Raw genomic sequence first — 17,339 nt, 5'->3', positions numbered from 1 at the left:
CTGCAGAGTCCGATAATGCCGACTGCCCGCTCTCGTCCATATATATATGAGAGCGAACAAAAGCAGCGCGGCTGGCGCGCGCGTCTCGTCGTTGCCTCTGCCGAGGTCGTTCATTATAGCGGCATTGCTATACGCTATTTGTGTTGTATTCGCGTCTGCTTATGCCGGCAATAGCAGTAAATGCAGCTATTGTAAATACCACGCTCTCTCTCTCTAAATGCAGTAGCATTTAGAGAGAGAGAGAGAGAGAGAGCGTGGTAAGGCTATAACCATAGCAGCAGTGGAAGTAGTGGTAGTACTGGTGGTAGTACTAATAGTAGTAGTAGTAGTAGTAGTAGTAGTAGTAGTAGTAGTAGTAGTAGTAGTAGTAGCAGCAGTAGTAGCAGCAGTAGTAGTAGTAGTAGTAGTAGTAGTAGCAGCAGCAGCAGCAATGGCAGTAGTACACTGTAAAAAAAATTTTCCTTACTTTACAGAAAATTTGCTGGTAATTTGTGACCGAACACTCTTCCGTAAATTAAGAACGGTCATTTCCGTAGAACGAACAGCTGTAAAAGAGAGACCGTAATACAAGATACGAGTGCTTCTGTATCTAGAAAACGGAAGACTCTGTATTCTGAATCTGTACTATGACCGTTAAAGTACGGTGCTTCTCGTATTCAGAAACGGAACGTAAATTAAGAACGGTCATTTCCGTAGAACGGACAACTGTAAAAGAGAGACCGTAATACAAGATACGAGTGCTTCTGTATCTAGAAAATGGAAGACTCTGTATTCTGAATCTGTACTATGACCGTTAAAGTACGGTGCTTCTCGTATTCAGAAAACGGAACATACCGTATGCTGAATCTGTACTATAACCGTTAAAATACAGGTGCTTGCCGTATTCAGAAAACGAAAGACTCTGTATGCTAAATCTGTACTATATCCGTTAAAGTACAGGTGCATCCCGTATTTCATCTTGCAGAGCATATCCATTATTCGAAGAATGTGCCATCGGGGACAAAATTGCCCAGGACGTGCGAGAGTCGACCGAATTTTATTGGAGTGCTATTTGCTGGGATCAGCCGTGCCACCATTTGCGTTCAGAATGTGCATTCGTGATCCACTGTTTTCAGCGGTCTTGAGCAGAAATGCAATTTGGTCAACGCTCGCACTTCCAGGGTACTTTTGTCCACGATAGTACATCTCCTTTAATGCAAATGTCATGAAGGCAGCTCATAGTCAAAGCAGCAGGTCACCATTGAGAAAATTGTCTTGCCAACACACTGACATGGCTGCAGAGATAAAGCACTTTGCACTTTGTGATATGAATGCACTGCATAGCATATATACAAAAAGGTGCAACATTTCAGTCCTCAAGTTCTTAGATCACAGAAGCAACTTTATTTTCTTCAATCACTCGTCTCGCACTTCTTCCTGGTGAAAGTTGTTCTTGACTCCAAACGCTTGCAAGGATAAACTTGCTGCTGTTAGGAGAAACAAATAGTATTCGTAAATATCCATCCTAAAGAAAGCGGCAAAAAAGTATAATCACAGAACACGACAAAGCAGTAACTTCGGTGTTAGAAAAACATGTAAGTAGATCAACATTGTTGGAACAAGGGATGTTGCTGTAGCCAACATTTCGACATAGGTGCTTGTCATTAGGGTAGCAAATGTTTTCCTTGGCTGTGTTGTTTTGGATTTTGCATATCTCACTGGCCCCTAGCCTCATTGGGGGAGAAGTAACTGGTGCATATAATAGGTCAAGAGAAGCCAAAGTGTTAAAATAAATGAAGGAAGGGTGTGCTTAGCAGTGGTGATTGTGATGGAGCGGGTATGAGCGATGCTGTCAGTACTTGCCAAGAGTAGGGGTGACCAAAACAGAAAACGATGTACCCATGTAAGCAGTCATTAATCCAGTAGACCTAATCTTCCCAGAAGACAAAATAGATATCAAGATAAACAATTTGCACTTTTGGAAAAGGAAAACGAAGAATTAAGGAAAATAAATTTTGTATCAAGATGCATCTGGTTAACATCACTGCAAGTGGTAAATGAAGGCACATTATGAATATATATTTGGTTGAAAGCCGATGAAGAAAAGATATATTAACCAAATATTAAAAAATAGGGACATTAAAATTAAACTGGGTATGACCATAAAACAGTAAAGAACAGCCTGTGGGAAAAAAATGGGATGGATAATATAACCAGGTGCAAGATTGCAAAACGTCGAGCGCTGTTTATATTCATGCTGCTGTTGACAGCTTCAAGTTTCTGTCTTCCTGTGGAACCTTTGTCTTACTTGAACAAGGAAATGGGTCATTTTTTAAACAAGCCAGTTCAAATGCAGTTCAAAGTTTCAGCAGTGTTATATAGAAGAAAATATTATGGTCAGTTCTGGGTGTGCTTTCATTCACCAGTTATTTCCACCGGTGTAAGTTCAAAATTTAATGGTCTAAATGGACCTTAGCACTTGGCAAACCATTAGCTGGTCTTTTTTTCAACACAGATGCGTGCACATTATGTGTTGGCAGGAATGCTAGCGAACTACATTATACTTGTTGCCACAACCAAAGTGAAACTTGGTAACAGTGATTGAAAAAAAAAACCAGCATTCCACAATACTGATTCAAGTCGTCTGGAAAAGTTGCTTAAGTTAACGTACACCCCCTACCCCACCAGACAATTATTCACCACACTGACTCTCATGGTGTCAACCATGCTATTACAAGACTAGGCATCAAGTGAGGAGAATTAGGGGATAAGAGGGCACAATGCTTTTTGTTATAACATCAAATGTGCTTTACATAAATGCTACATTCCAACTAACAAAGGAGCAACCGGTTTGTGACATAGTGACCAATGCATACGAAAGCTAATGACATTCTGTGCAGCAGAATCTTTACGATGAGGTGTTATGCGCACAAGTGCACTCTTTCACACAAAATGACATCCTGCAGTCAAACCTTGTGCCAACATTAGAGGTTGAAAAACACCATAGTGGAAAGCAAAGAGTGCTAAATTTGTTGAAAATTACTAAAAATTATTCGATTATTCATTATCCTTACTGTTCGTTAAAGATTCACAGATTGTTCCCTACGGGTGCTGTAAACAGGCACCCTGCTTTTACAGTGGTAGCAACAATGATCTGTGGCACAGACAAGAATAAATGCTCATGAAGTTTGTGCAAGAGTATACCCTACAAATTGCACCCCATTTCACATTCCAATATGGTAGAAGAGGAAGACGAAAAAAACTACTTTCTGGTGGAGGATGCATACCCTAGAATAGAAGAAACAAGTGTACCCTAACCATTGCTGCTGCCGATGCCTGTGCACTAGCAGTTAAATATAATATGGCAGTTACAATTGTTTTTCCACAAGCACTGCAAGCTGCGGCCAGTTTACCAGTACACAGCTGTAATAAATTTAGGGCAAGCTAAAGCTCTCTAATGGATTTATCTCATATGACACAATTGGAATGCAATATTCTACAAATAAGTGAAGCGCAATGTACCATCCCATACAATGAAACACCTTTGAAGAATCTGAATCACCACCTGCACTCTTAGGCAAAGTTACACCCTTTGGAGTGTCCCTTCTGCCACACAACAATAATCGTTATCTGCCTTGATGCGTTTCCTTTCTTGAAAACGCCACGCCCGCTACTTTGCTGTCGGGAATGCTATGATGCTGAGAACACGCATGCCATTCGTTACTGTAAAGCACAGGGCTCGCAGCGTTAAAGAAAGGAAATGCATAAAGGCAGATGACAATTATCGTTGTGTGGAAGAAGGGGCACTTCAAAGGGTGTAACTCTGCCTAAGAGTGTGGGCCGTGACGAGGGAAAAGAGTGTATTCTGTGTAAAGTAGTGCACCTGTATACAATGCCTAAAGCTTTGGAGAATGCATTTAGTATGAGCTGGGAAGGTTCCTAATTTTAATTGCACACAGTAAAAACCTCCATGCAGTTTTGCAAAATGCAAACCCCCTAACTTTTTGTTGTTCAAACGTAATGACACGTAGGGCCATAACATGTACATTATGGGTTTCGTTCCCAAACAATCAAAGTGAATAGCACCAACCTAAGTGTTACGTGCCTTCTTGTTAGTGTCGAATGCTGCAATCGGCAGAGAAACGGTTTTCTGGAGCAATATAAAGTGTTAGGTACTGTGATCTCAGTTCTTTCACTGCTGTTTAAGCATTATCAGGTCTTAAAGTAAAAAAACGAGGAATAAATACATGCATATTTTACGTCACAACCCTGATAAGTATTTATTAGTCTGGATTATAAAGGATTCCAGATTTACAACGCAGGACAGATTTTATTCCACTGAAAGAATGGCATCATGCCAATGATTCTGCATTTGGTTCTATATTTATTTGTATTTACTTCAGTTGGAATGTGTGTGTATCGTCAGCGATATCGCTTGACATGTTTTATATTGACTGTTTTCTAAATTTAGGCAAATTCGTATTTGCAAATAAGCTTGTATGACACCAAGAACTTGCTTAGCAGGAGTATTTCTAACATTTGCAAGATATGAGGCTCTTGAATGCATATCTAAGCCTGGAGTACACGCCGCCCCCTAATCTCATCAGCAAGTTTCTGGAACTCATCTACGAGGTTTCTTATGATGAATGTAAAGTTACTTGAACGGGAGAAATAGGGAACTTATAACAGGTGAATTATGCAGCATAAGAATGATGTCAGCAAGAAGCAAGCATCAAAAAGCACTGTCACTCAATGTGCATAGACTATTAAACACAAGAATTATTTGGGATGATTTAAAATTCTGGCATTGGAACGAAATGTCTTTTAATGTATATATAAACTCTGATTATTCACTCTACTACCACTACCTTCATTAGAAACATTCATAATCATTATCCTATCTATGCCACATCATCTTAGCTAATATTCAAGCCTTCATAAGCTGCTTTTTTTACTGCTAATTCTCTGTGGGAAAGAGGTGTCCATATGAAGACCATTACCCGTTTTTTGATAAATGATAAGGGAAAAACTTCACACCAAAAATGCATTGAGCTTGAGCAAGTTCTGTGTTTGATGCTGTTGATTCTTTTTTCCCTTTGCCATCATTGACCCACCTGGTTAGCTAAGTAGACAGAAAAGCTGCAGGAGAAAGGTGGGGGTGCCAAACCAGACTTGTGCCCCAGGGGACCTCTTCACGGTCACTGGAGGAACTGCCTGTGGCCTCGGCATCTTCCTTGAGGGCCATGGCCATGTCTAAGAAACCTTGTCTCCACAGGCTGCACAAAGAAAGATAATTTGCTGACCTAAGTCTTTTTCTTAAAAGAACCCATTTAAGTTGTATTCGTGGCTTTGCACCACAAAACTGACACATGACTGGCCACTCAAGACACTTTATGTGTATTCGCAGGCTTATTCCTTGGAAAAACACTTTTATGTAGCACACAATGAGTAACAGTAACAAAAAAGTGTATCAGGAAGCTTTCATATTGCTCTACAACTTTTCATTGACACATTTCATTTAATTATTTGAGATATTTAATAACTAATTAAGAATTATGTAATTAGGCAGAATGCACAAAATAATCAGAGTATCTTCAAGCGATGGCAAACATTACCTTCATTTTGTCTAGTTACATCGCATTTACATATTTCTAAGTCTTGGTGCATAATAGTTAAGGCACCGTGTAGATCAAAAAACAATATTAAAATTTTCATAATCATCTCTTGCGTGTTATTGGTGGCTATGGCTACTTCAAGTTATTCTTTCAGTATGGTACAAGCAGTTTTGAAGTGAAATTGTTTTGCATCGAGGGCATGCAATCTAGACAATCAAGCAAAAGGTCAAGTTGTGTTCACTATTCAGATGTTTAACTAAGAAGCTCCAGGAAAAGGAAACAGGACACAACACCTAATAAACAATGCAAAATTTGAAAATTTAAATTGAACAAGAAACCAGTTTTTGAAAACACAGAAAAAAAGCCAGCAGCTTACATTGAATACACCCTTGCTATGTACTCCAAGTGAAGTTGTTACCGCAATGCTTGGGCACCATATGAACGTAACAATCAACAACTTCGAGCAGAATATTAACCCCACTAAATGAACTGGCCTTTGAAGATTCTTGATCTGAAATCCTCAACGACTTGTTCTGGCATTTAATCTGTCAAGCTCAATCTGTATTCTCAAAAGCTGGCTCTCGGCCATAATTTCTCTAAACGAAACATCAGCCTAAATCTCAAGATAGGGTTGAGCTGTAAATAAAGTGGATAATGCATGGCAAACATCATGAACTCTCTTACATGTTAACCAGAGGGTTCACTCATGCAGCCATGAAATTGTGATGCAGACACGATATATTGAAGCTGGTTTTGTGAAATGTTTCATGCTTCCAAGGCTTCTTCAGTTGTGAAAGCTGTCTCCACTAGCTAAATAAGCGATGAGAATAAAAAAAGAACTTCAACATGCTCGCAATACGTTGGCCATTTGCAAGTTAGCAGCAGCCTTTTTGGGCGCCCAGGTTGCCTGGTGCAAATCTATTATGCCACAGTACTTGCGTTACCCAGTACCAGCCACTTTAAAATGCAATGTGTTCAGAGCCCTTTCCCTCTCTTTTTCTGCTTTGGAAACAGTTTAACATGTGTTCAGTAGGCGTCGAGAAAGGGGACAGAAAACACTGTGCACCACTGATTTCTAACATGTTTCGCTGAATGCAGCACACCGCACTGGATGCAGGTGTAGCCAGTGGAAATGTGATGTCATGCAGTCGCTTGTCCTGGAAGCAGGGCATATGGTGGACTAACTAGTGCGTGCGATCAGATAATATTGCTGCCGAAAAACTTTTCTTCGTGGTTTTTCACATTTTAGGAGGTCTCTACATGTCTGGCAAGCGCTTTTATGACAATCTGAACCCGTATACGATAGTGTTCTCTTACATCAAGTTTTTTCTGATTTACCAGTGTTTCCATTGCACGCCACTTATGCTAGCGACACTGTAGACACTACAATGGAAAAATTCTGGACACCTCGAAACACTGCTTGGGTAGTGTATGGCACATCAGGCAGGCATGTTAGGGGAAGAAATGCCACACACCCGTGCAACAAAGTGGTGCCGCAAAGTTGTGAAGCACCAACTTCCGGGACAAGGCCGGCTTTAGTCGAGGGCGCTCGATGTGCTGTTCATCCCCTGTAGTAGAGATCAGTGGCGTGGACCCTTTTATACTGGCTGTCTTTTGTGGTCAGAACCTTGGCAACAGCTTCCACCATACTTTTTTTGAACCTGCAACATGTGCAGAGAAAGTCACATCACTGTGTGTTAATTGTATGGCTTTATTGTTCTACACATTCTATCAAATGATTAAAAAATACAGTTAACACATTTTTACTACTGTATATAGACAGTCTAGTTGCTACACATGCGAAACATTACCATTCCTCTGAAAGAATGCAACAATAGAACCGTACACTGTAAAGCTACCCTAAAATTTAAATTGATGTGACACCGTATGAGCATACAGTATGCTTTCTGTATGCTCTAGCCCTGTGTCAAGTAAAAGTTAATTGTCAATCATTTATGGTGTATTTCTGCTTATTCTGGGTCATCAAACTGTACAATGTTCCAAGTTTACACATTGTTGGCTTTTGATTGCCTATGTGATCCGTTTCCTACTTACGCATGCAGTAATCTCACTGTAATAAGGAAAAAGAGAATAGGAAATGCCGTGATAATCTTCCACATTTGATGAGGGCAGGAGCAATGGCCAATAGCATGTGGTTGAAGCTACATAAATACTCAGTTTTCACACAGCTTAATTATACAGCAAGTAATAAAGAGCTATCCTGTGCACCTCTGCATGACCAATAATATCTGACTACTTGGCACTGCACTAAGGCTGCCGCTTGGTACTGTGCGGCAGTTCAGCTTTGGTTTTCTGATATACAGAACTGTTTAGGTACCAGTAGTTTACTTTGCGATAAAATGGAGCTTGGAGCACTGGTCATTTGCACATAAATAATGCGACAGCAAATATAACAAAAGGATAGAAATATGGGTCTCTTGGAAAAAGTACATACACATTATGATTATAATGCGATGTGATGCCACAATGAAACAGAAAGCAACGCATAGAAGTGGACGGCGCTTCCATGCCACCAAGGTTATTGGACAGACAGTACTTCAGAAGTGCCCGCAACACAATGTGTTGGCGGGCTAGTTGGTGTGAATCCATAAATACTTTGTTAAGCGCAAAACAATGGACACAAGAAAGAAGACCAGCACAAGGCGCTACACTCAACTGACATCACTTTATTGCGCCGCTCCTTTATAAATAGTAGAATCTAGAAGAACATGAGCAGTGAGCACCATGTGCAGAGACCACCAACAACCAATCACAAGAGCGTACTCATGCGACGGGATCCAAAAAACCATATTGAGCACTGCACAAGGTTAAAGAAGGCACACTAATGCACTGTGACCCCAATGACTGTATGAAGAAAGCTTCCGATAACTCTCCGGCGGTGGTATCACAGCACTTTTTCAAAATCGTAGTATCACAAAACATGGCTTTGCACTTCCATATTTTACAATGTTGAGCCAAATGGGAACCTGTGCCTGTTGGTATGGATCGCTTAGGTTCGCAATGTTTCGTGATACTACGATTTTGAAAAAGAGCCATGATACCACCGCCAGAGTTATCGGAAGTTTTCTTCATACAGTCATTGGGGTCACAGTGCATTAGTGTGCTTTCTTTAACCTTGTACAGTGCTCAATATGTTTTTTTTTATTCTGTCGGATGAGTGTGCTTTTTTGATCAGATTTTGGTGGTTCCTGCACATGTAATTCTAGATTCTGCTGTCTACAAAGGAGGGACGCAATAAAGTGATGTCAGTTGAAAGTAGCGCCTTGTTCTGTCGTCTTTCTTGTGTCCGTTGTTTTGTGCTAAAAAAGCAATGATGTATTCCTTGTGTGTTTGAAGACAGCTCCACACGCAGTAGCGATTCAAGTATTGCTGCCCAGTGGTTTAGCTCGCCGCAGTTTGAAGTGCCACAAAACATAAGGAGAGAAACCTGCATTATAGTCTTGTTGCAAACAAGATAATAACGTGAAGTGCATTCTGAGGCCAGAAAATATATAAAAAAAATTTCATGATGCACCGCTGTGCAGGGTTTTATAGCAAAGTCAAATACATTTAGTGTAAATATCACACTATGATGGTGCACAATGGTGGTAATCTGTAATAATATAAAAGGTGCCTTAATGTTACAACAAAAGCTGACATTACTTAATAATAGCCATTTAAATTTAGCATGCAGGGGCACCGCTTGGTTAAACAATAGTAATGTATTGTCTATGTACTCAAGTATTACCCACGCATTTCTGCCATTGTCTAAATGGCATAAATGAATGTGTAATACTTGTATACATAGATATTACATCTCTATTGTTTAACCAAGTGGGTAACCTATGTCTGCCTGACACAAGATTAGAATTAAACCATAAATTATATATAGTCACCCTAACAGTAACACCTCACTTGAACTTCACAGTAAGTAGATGCCTGTTGATGCCAGCCTCCCCCAATGCTAAACTGTGCTGCATGCTCTACAGAGAAATTATAGTGGTATCACTCAACTCTGAAGCAATTCAGGACTGCAGCACTGTAGAAGACATCTACAAATGTTCCATTTCATGCATAACAGCCTGAATTGCTTGCACATCTTACCAAGTGCAAATTAAAATTTCTTGTTTAGCATTTTTGCCTACTAGGCCACAATCCAATGTCATCAATATATTAACATATTACCTCAAAGAACCTAATTTGGCTTATAGATTAACACCTTTGCATACTGCCACAGCTGCACTCTGTCATATGCGTTGCAATCATAAAGGAGTGCTGGTCCACCAGCACTCCAATGCCACTAACAGTCATCACCTACACAGCTAAGTAAACGGTCATGATTCAGGTGGCAAATTGCTAAGAGAAAAAAAAAATCCACTCACCTTGAGAGCTACAATACTGCAATAACTTTAGAGAGATGGACCGATTGCAGGCAGGAGAGCTCTTCTCAGCTCCAGCACAACAGCAACTTGCCTTTCAGTAAAAGAAAAGGACTGATTAGTAATGATAAGTTACCTTCTTTTTGCTGAGTATCAATACAATTTGACTTTCATGCATATTCACTCTCCGTTTCAGTATTACAACTGAATTATTCGTCAAATAAAAGAGTCTACGATGATACCATTCGCTTCTCTTGTATGTCCAAATTTTTTCGCACTGATACCCCGTTTACTGCTTGCTTACTGACACGAATGCCTTGACTGCCCAGACATCATTCGTAGGAACACGTCTTGCTGCACCGCAAAAAGTTGCACCAAGAAAACACAGCAGAGCAGCTAGAGCAAAGAACTTTTTTTTCTGGTCACAATTAAAACGTGCACCCAAGCAAGAAAGTAACGATCACAGGTAGTGAGCGACTGCTATTGCCTCGATCGTTTATTTCTGTATTTTAACAGAAGTTCTTGTATCGGATACAGTATGCTCTCAAGCCAATACAAGCGTCAATACAAGAGCTCAACTGAACGCAGTTTTATTCTATGCTTTTAACGCGAGTGAACAAAAGGTTAGAAGTACCTCGCGAAAATTGCGATCGAGCCAATCGCGCTACGACTGGAATCGATCTGAAAAGATAGGGTGATCCCTTTCCCCATTCATGCGTCATTTTTGCCCTAAGACGTTGCATAGTGGTCTTTTGAAACAATATTTCTGTTCGCGACACCGGCTTACCACACATCATTGTAACACCTACGTTATGCAAACCAAATAAGATTAAAATGGGCTTACCTCATGAGCAAGTTACGAGCGCGCGTAGACTGTTGAACACCCGTTGAGAGCAAGCAGGCTATCCGTGTCCAAGCGCATACGTGCACCCAAACACAGGACAACTTCTTCGATGCCGCAGCGTGCAGAGTTTTGTACACGAAGTGAAAGACATCCAGCGCAAATATCTCCGCGCGATGACGGCAAATGACGAGCGCACAAGCGTACACAACACAGCATCAAATTCGGAACTTTGCCAATTCGAACGTGCCGAGACCCAAGCAGCGTAACCATCCATCGTTTCTGTTCTTCGCTCCCTATGCGTCAATCTCTCTTCCTTGGGGTCTTGCTCCACTCTTGAGCACAAATCAAGAGATATTTACGGCGAATCAACAACATTTACAACACAACTCGAAAAATGCCGGCTGACTACACATGTGCAGCTTCGTCCGCCACACCATACCGCCACCATTCTTTCTCTATGCCGCCACCATAGAGAAATGCCGCCACTCCTAACGGACGCGCAGCGCGCGCTGCCCCCTGGTGCCGTACTCTGAGCGCGGAGAAACGAACAGAATCGGTTTCGTTTTCGCATTTGTGCTCTAGTTACTGGAACTGCAATATAATTGCTTGACAATAATTTGAATTCTAAAAGAGGAGAACGCTTTCTCTCCCACAAGTTAGTGCGTTTTATACAAAGGGAGAGAGAATTCAAAAGGCAGAAAGGCAGGGAGGTCAACCAAAGCATTCGCTACTGGCGATAGCAAACCCCTGTGCTACAATGAAGTGCAAAGCAGTGCACTGCGATGCGTCCATAAGCTCGAGTACAGTGATAATTTGGGCGGGTTGGTGCATGTAATGAACGGGTAAATAATGAGTTGTGTCATAACATTACCCATGCAAAAAGCACGTGGAACTAATGGTGTTGCATTCTAGGTCAAAAAGAAATAAAGCTTGAATCGTTACATCTTGACACTGGGCATTATTTCTTTCCGAAATATTTTTTTCTTCTTTTTGACAGTATACACAGTACTAGCACGGTAATAGGTCCTTCATCTTCAGTCACCTTCCAGTAGTTTACATACATGTCGGTGCATGTTCGCGTTCTTTATTCTACCGTACAAGAACGAGCGCGCTTACCGGTCTTGTTTCGAGATGAAGCGCCAAATGTTTGCGATTACATCTTATCGCAAGAACTAACACATGAACAGTGAAGATTATGCGTAATCGATTTGTCTCAATAAATGGGCAGCTATTGTCAGAGACGAGATATTTTGTAAATATCATGGGAATGAGTTCAACCAACTACATTGCAGTTCAGCAGTGCCCTTTGACACTTGGGTTAATTGCTTGCCGCATTCGAGACCATTTATTGCAAAATGTAAACGCAGTTACGGCCATTATACCACTCCCTGCGTTTCGGTACTGATTTAGAGTGCGCACAATTTTTGGCGTATGACTGGGAATGACATTGGTGCTCTATATATAGAGCACCAGTGTCATTCCCACTGCACCAGCACCTGAGTGCCGCAAGCTTGTTTACGTATGCACGTATGTCCCCGGCTCTTCATTCACTTAAACATATATGCTGTGTTATTAACTACAAAGCGCTTAATTTGAGAACATTGCGAGAACACGCATATATTTGCGCATATGATCAGCGTTACTAAGCCCATATGCGCGGCAAAGTGCGACCGGAATAGAAGATGCGTATATATATTTATACGATCTGTTATTGCAGCTTTTGGTAGAAGGCTAGCTCTCACATTTTGTACGCATCTTCATAATGCGTACAGTTTGCGTGTTCAATAAAGTATTGTTAGCTGAAACTTTATGAGTACGAGCGCTCATTCAGACAGCTTAAATTTTCTCACAATATACGGATGGTCACATAACAAAAATACGGAATTCTCTCTGTTTCGTCCAAAACAGTGCATAGCCGTTATATGATTACAGTGAAAATGCCCGTAAAGCTGAATACGGAGAGCACTTTCCGTATATTAACGGCAGATTTTGCCGTATTTTTGAAATATGACACACTTTCCGTATTTTTATCTGCAGTTCTCCGTATAATGACAGAAATCCTCCGTAAAATTACGGAAATTTTTTACAGTGTAGCGGTAGTACACTTAGTCGAGAGTTCGACGAAAGCTCGTCCAGTCAGGTAGCATAATAGAAAAAACGCAAAAGGTTCGATCTGTTTACTGTTTCGTGTGTTGTTGACTTCGTCAGTGACCAGAAGATTTGGTGTTTTTTTTTTCTAGTAGTCGTTATTCATATTGTATACAATATCAATAACAAAGCTACTGCTACTACTGCTATAGCAGTAGTAGCAGTAGCTTTAGTAGGAGTAGTAGTGACGGTGATGTTATAGTAACAGCAGTTGTAACATTAGCAGCGCGCGGCTCTCCGCGTGTATGTACGTGTGCACGTGTCCGTGCCTGCAAAAACTGCCGTAACTCTACTGCTAATGAAAACTGAAAATATTAATGGGGCTGTTGACGCGGTAGGGAGTACAGGGGCGAGGGCACAGGTGAAAAGGGGCGCGTGCTCTTAAACGATTTTAAAAAAAGATTTGACATAACATTTTCTACCCTTTTTTCTATCCTTGCGTTGAGTGAAACCCTAGAAAATATACTAGCATGCATCTGAGCGCCCTAAATAACGTATTTATAGTAGCTTTCTTCCGAACCAGCTCCCGTATCGCTTTCCCGGAAGTCTATTTGTGATGACGTCAGTGCAGTGGCCGTCACGTCAGTGCGGTACATCCATGATGTTCTAGCACTCGCTTCGGCTGCTCGGTCATGTTACACTACCACTCGTTGCTCGACCCGATTTAGCAGACACGCATTAGCCTCATTAACATTCATATTAGGTACTCATTAGCCTAATTAACACTCATTAACAGAGTTTACCCAATGACCTCAAGCACTCGCGGTCACAACGCTGGCTTGGTGAGGATCCCGCCGGCTGCGGGAAGCGCACGGTGCTCTCCCCAGAGCGAACGTTCCGTGCCGCCGCTTATTTTTACCGTACCACTTTGCCCGTGCCTCCGAAAATACAGCAGATCACGTGACCCCCAACACTGGGCGCGCGAGAGGACGCAGCCTTGTACTCGGCTCGCAGTCGCATTGTCGCCCGCAGCCCATCACGTGACCTCCAACACTCGGTGCACAAGCCGCGCATGCGTCGTCGCAGCCGGGACAGCACGGCGACGGCGGAACCGCGCCCCCGAGTGTCCGGATTATTTCTGTCGCAACGAAACGGTTAATGAGGAGAGAGACGAATGCCGGTGTAAGCGCGCACGGTGAAAGCTTGCCTCGGTGAGAGAGGAAGGATAAGGGCGGGGTAGAGGTGCACGAGGAGGCTGCAAGGCGTGTGGCGAGGCGACGATATCAGATTAGCGCACTGCAACTCCAACGCGCTTCAGCGTCTTCAGCGTCGCGTTCGCCGCGGGAGGTCGATGGTTCGGGAGATAGCGCATCGGACCGACTCGCCTCGATCGCCTCGCCGACCGGTGCAACTACACCGCGCGATGGCGAGCTGTAGGCGCAGGGCGGTCGACGCGAAGAAAATGAGGAAAGTAAGCGAATACGCAAATAACGGTGGTTATATGCGTTCGAGCTACACACAGTGGGCTGCTGTACTACGCACGAGGACGGGCGTCGCGGCAGGCGCGGTCTTCTCCGAAGAACGGCGCCTTCTGCGAGAAGATATAATAGCGGGGATAATAACCCGTGGCTGGCCCGGAGAACGAGGTACGCAACCGAGCTCGCGCCCTCTGTAATCTTTCCCGCATCTTTCTTCTCTCTCTCTGTCTCTCTCTTTCTCTCGGGCCGCAGTGGTTAGTTAGGATACGCGGCGTCTTCGCTGACCATGCATACACGATGTCGCGGGTTATATTTCTGTGCGCGGAACCTACGCTGTGACGCGACGGGCGAAACACCAGACAGTGCACGCGTGCGCGGAGATTTTCGACGCGCATTAACCGTACGTCGCAGTAGCAGGAAGTAATCCGCCGTGCTCCGTCGGCCGTAATGCGTCCTTCGCAGCCTCTACAGTCACCGTCAAAAGAATAAAAGAAGGGCCTTGGAATTTGGAAGCGTCTGCAATTTCTTGTATGATCCGTAATTACGTTATTTCATCATGAACGGCCGTCATGCCATATACAGCGCGTAATACAGACCACGGACAGACGATGGTCCGATACGCAGAGTTCTTGGACCGTATCATTTGGTTCCGAGACCTTGCTTCAGGCTCGGCGAAAGATCGGTGAACTTGGGGTGCATATGCCAAGGTACTGGAGCCGAGCGTACTTCTTCCACGTGTTACGTTTCCACGCGTGCGTTTGCTTTGCCAATTCTGCAGCTACCGAGGAGCAATCTTCAACGTCACTTTCTTTTGGAATATGTTTTGTGTACGCGTGTGTACAGAATCAGCCCTCGGAGTGTTAAACATTGCCGCTCGCATTGGTACGGCAATTTCTAAAGCAACGCACTCGTCATGCGGTGTAGGTGTGGGTTCGACTCCCACCTGTGACAAGCTATCTTTTCGTCCACTTTCGTTGGCCCCCGTTTTCCTTATCATGTCAACACTTAACGTAAATTTTCCATTCTCTGACTTACATGTCTCTTAAATGTCTCTTACAGGTCTTAGATCTGTTTTTGTGCTCGAAAAGTGACATCTTGTAGTTAGTTTCGGTGTCAATATAGATGACGCGATCACTCATAAGGTCTCTCCACGTGGAGTATTATACACGCGTTCGTTTACAGGACGTGCGAGCTTGTCGAAACTCCTCTCTTCCGCTCCCTATTCCTCGCGCACTCAGGTACGATGGCTCCCGGTGCGCGCGGTATCTTGAACAATGGAAAAATATGTGTCGAAAAGGAAGCGAAGACAAAAGCGAGGAGGCACTCCAAGTTGCTCCTCGTCTCGTTGTGACGTACGTGCGCCGATAACGGCGATTTTACTCTCGCCGAGATACAGCGAGGGGGGGCAGCAGACGCCACGTCTGGGCAGAGATAAGGCGCGGTAAGAGGGCCCGTGCATGCGAGCGGTCCACTTGTCGCGTACCTCGTTAACCTCGTCGTAAACGCGAACTCGAGCTTCGCGAGGCGCAATTGACCCCTCACTCTCCACCTCATCCCCCACCCCCAATGTACACCTCCGAGCGTCGCTCCTATTTAGGCACTTTCTCTCCCTCTACTTTCATTCCCTACCCCCTGTGCAGCGCGGTTGAGGTGTCCTCTGCTGAGAGACAGTTACTGCGCTGCACTTTACCCCAACCTTTCCTTCCCATCAACAAGAATCTCCTTCTCTCTCTCTCTCCTATTTAGGCGGGTGCTCATTACGGCGAGAGGACCCAGCGCCGCTACCGGGGCTGCAGTATAGGGTGTATACGCGAGGCCGTGCTAGAGAGGGACGTTTAGAGCTGCACGATAACTCGACAACCGGTGAGGCGGATTGTTCCTCCGGCTTCTGTAGCTGCGCGCGTGTTGGCACGGAGAGGAGGAGGTTTCCGCGCTATGGCGTATCGTTGGCAGGCGCTAGCGAATTGCGCGGGAGATTGTCGCCCCGCGTAATAGAGGCGTCCGCGTCGTGCGTCTGCTATCGGTGCGGCGTTCCAACGGTTCCGGTAGGCTTAGCTGATGTGACAGTTGACGCGCCGGCAGTTTCCAAGCACTTTTTCTTCCGGCCCCTCTGTTTCGATTGAGATCTGCTGGAAAGCCGCAACACTGCGCATGCGTCTGTCTGTCTGTCTGTCTGTCTGTCTGTCTGTCTGTCTGTCTGTCTGTCTGTCTGTCTGTCTGTCTGTGCGTGTGTGTGTGTGTGTATGGCGGAAACACGTGAGTGATTGTACCGTGTGGGTACATGTGAACGATTCAAGTGCATGATTTAAGTGCTCTCAACAGTAGCATTGCTGCTTTCGCAGTGACATTTAAAGCGGAGGATTCGCTGTCCGTTGCGGTTTCTCCGCTTAGCAACTGCCATCTGTATACATATATAGCGCCGCGCTGCAAGAAACAAATGCTTCCCACGCGTGTCTATATGAACGGCCTCTGTGAATAGCGGCAACCGACGTGTCTGCGGTGTCTCCTGCTTATCTTTATAACCACGTGCCGCCGTTTCGCTGCGGTTCTGACATTGCACAGCTGCAGTGTTCCTGCGAGCATCGAAAAGACATTTCTGGCCGTGCGCGGTGTAGTTAATCCCTGTATTACTCGTCGTTTATCTCCTGCGATTTACTGATTTATCTATCATACGTGCCCTTCGAGTCGGTCAGACAACTTACCGCAGGTGGGAGCCGCACCGACATGTTCCCAATTGCGCGTTCTAACTTGTGTAAAGGAATTCCGAGGGCTTGTCTAGGAAGCCATGTTCCGGAAGTAAACGAGTAGGGAGATTAAACACTGACGATGCCTGGAGGGACAATGCATGAGGCCTGTAGTGCTTCTCAGGATTTGAAGTTTGAAGTCTATTGTTGATTCAGGTAATGTATGGCAATCGTACAGCCTACGGGCGAACACTGAATGAGAAACTATGAAG

General features: G+C 43.8%; 1 protein-coding gene and 1 long non-coding RNA gene across 2 annotated transcripts in view; one reads left to right on the top strand and one right to left on the bottom strand.

Annotated features, from left to right (window-relative positions):
• The window catches only part of LOC135921035 (homeobox protein TGIF2-like), a 148,418-nt gene that overhangs the window by 92,192 nt on the left and 38,887 nt on the right, over positions 1-17,339 (top strand). The window lies entirely within an intron of this gene.
• LOC135921054 (uncharacterized) lies at positions 1,371-11,012 on the bottom strand. The gene is made up of 5 exons (XR_010570425.2): positions 10,818-11,012; positions 9,977-10,067; positions 7,070-7,255; positions 5,094-5,255; positions 1,371-1,466 (listed from the first exon to the last, which is right to left on the bottom strand). It is a non-coding gene; the product is annotated as an uncharacterized lncRNA (long non-coding RNA).

This window comes from Dermacentor albipictus, chromosome 6, assembly GCF_038994185.2.
Source record: "Dermacentor albipictus isolate Rhodes 1998 colony chromosome 6, USDA_Dalb.pri_finalv2, whole genome shotgun sequence".
Taxonomy (NCBI): domain Eukaryota; kingdom Metazoa; phylum Arthropoda; class Arachnida; order Ixodida; family Ixodidae; genus Dermacentor; species Dermacentor albipictus.
Note: the sequence above shows the minus strand (reverse complement) of the source record. Positions and strands in the feature narration are given on the sequence as shown.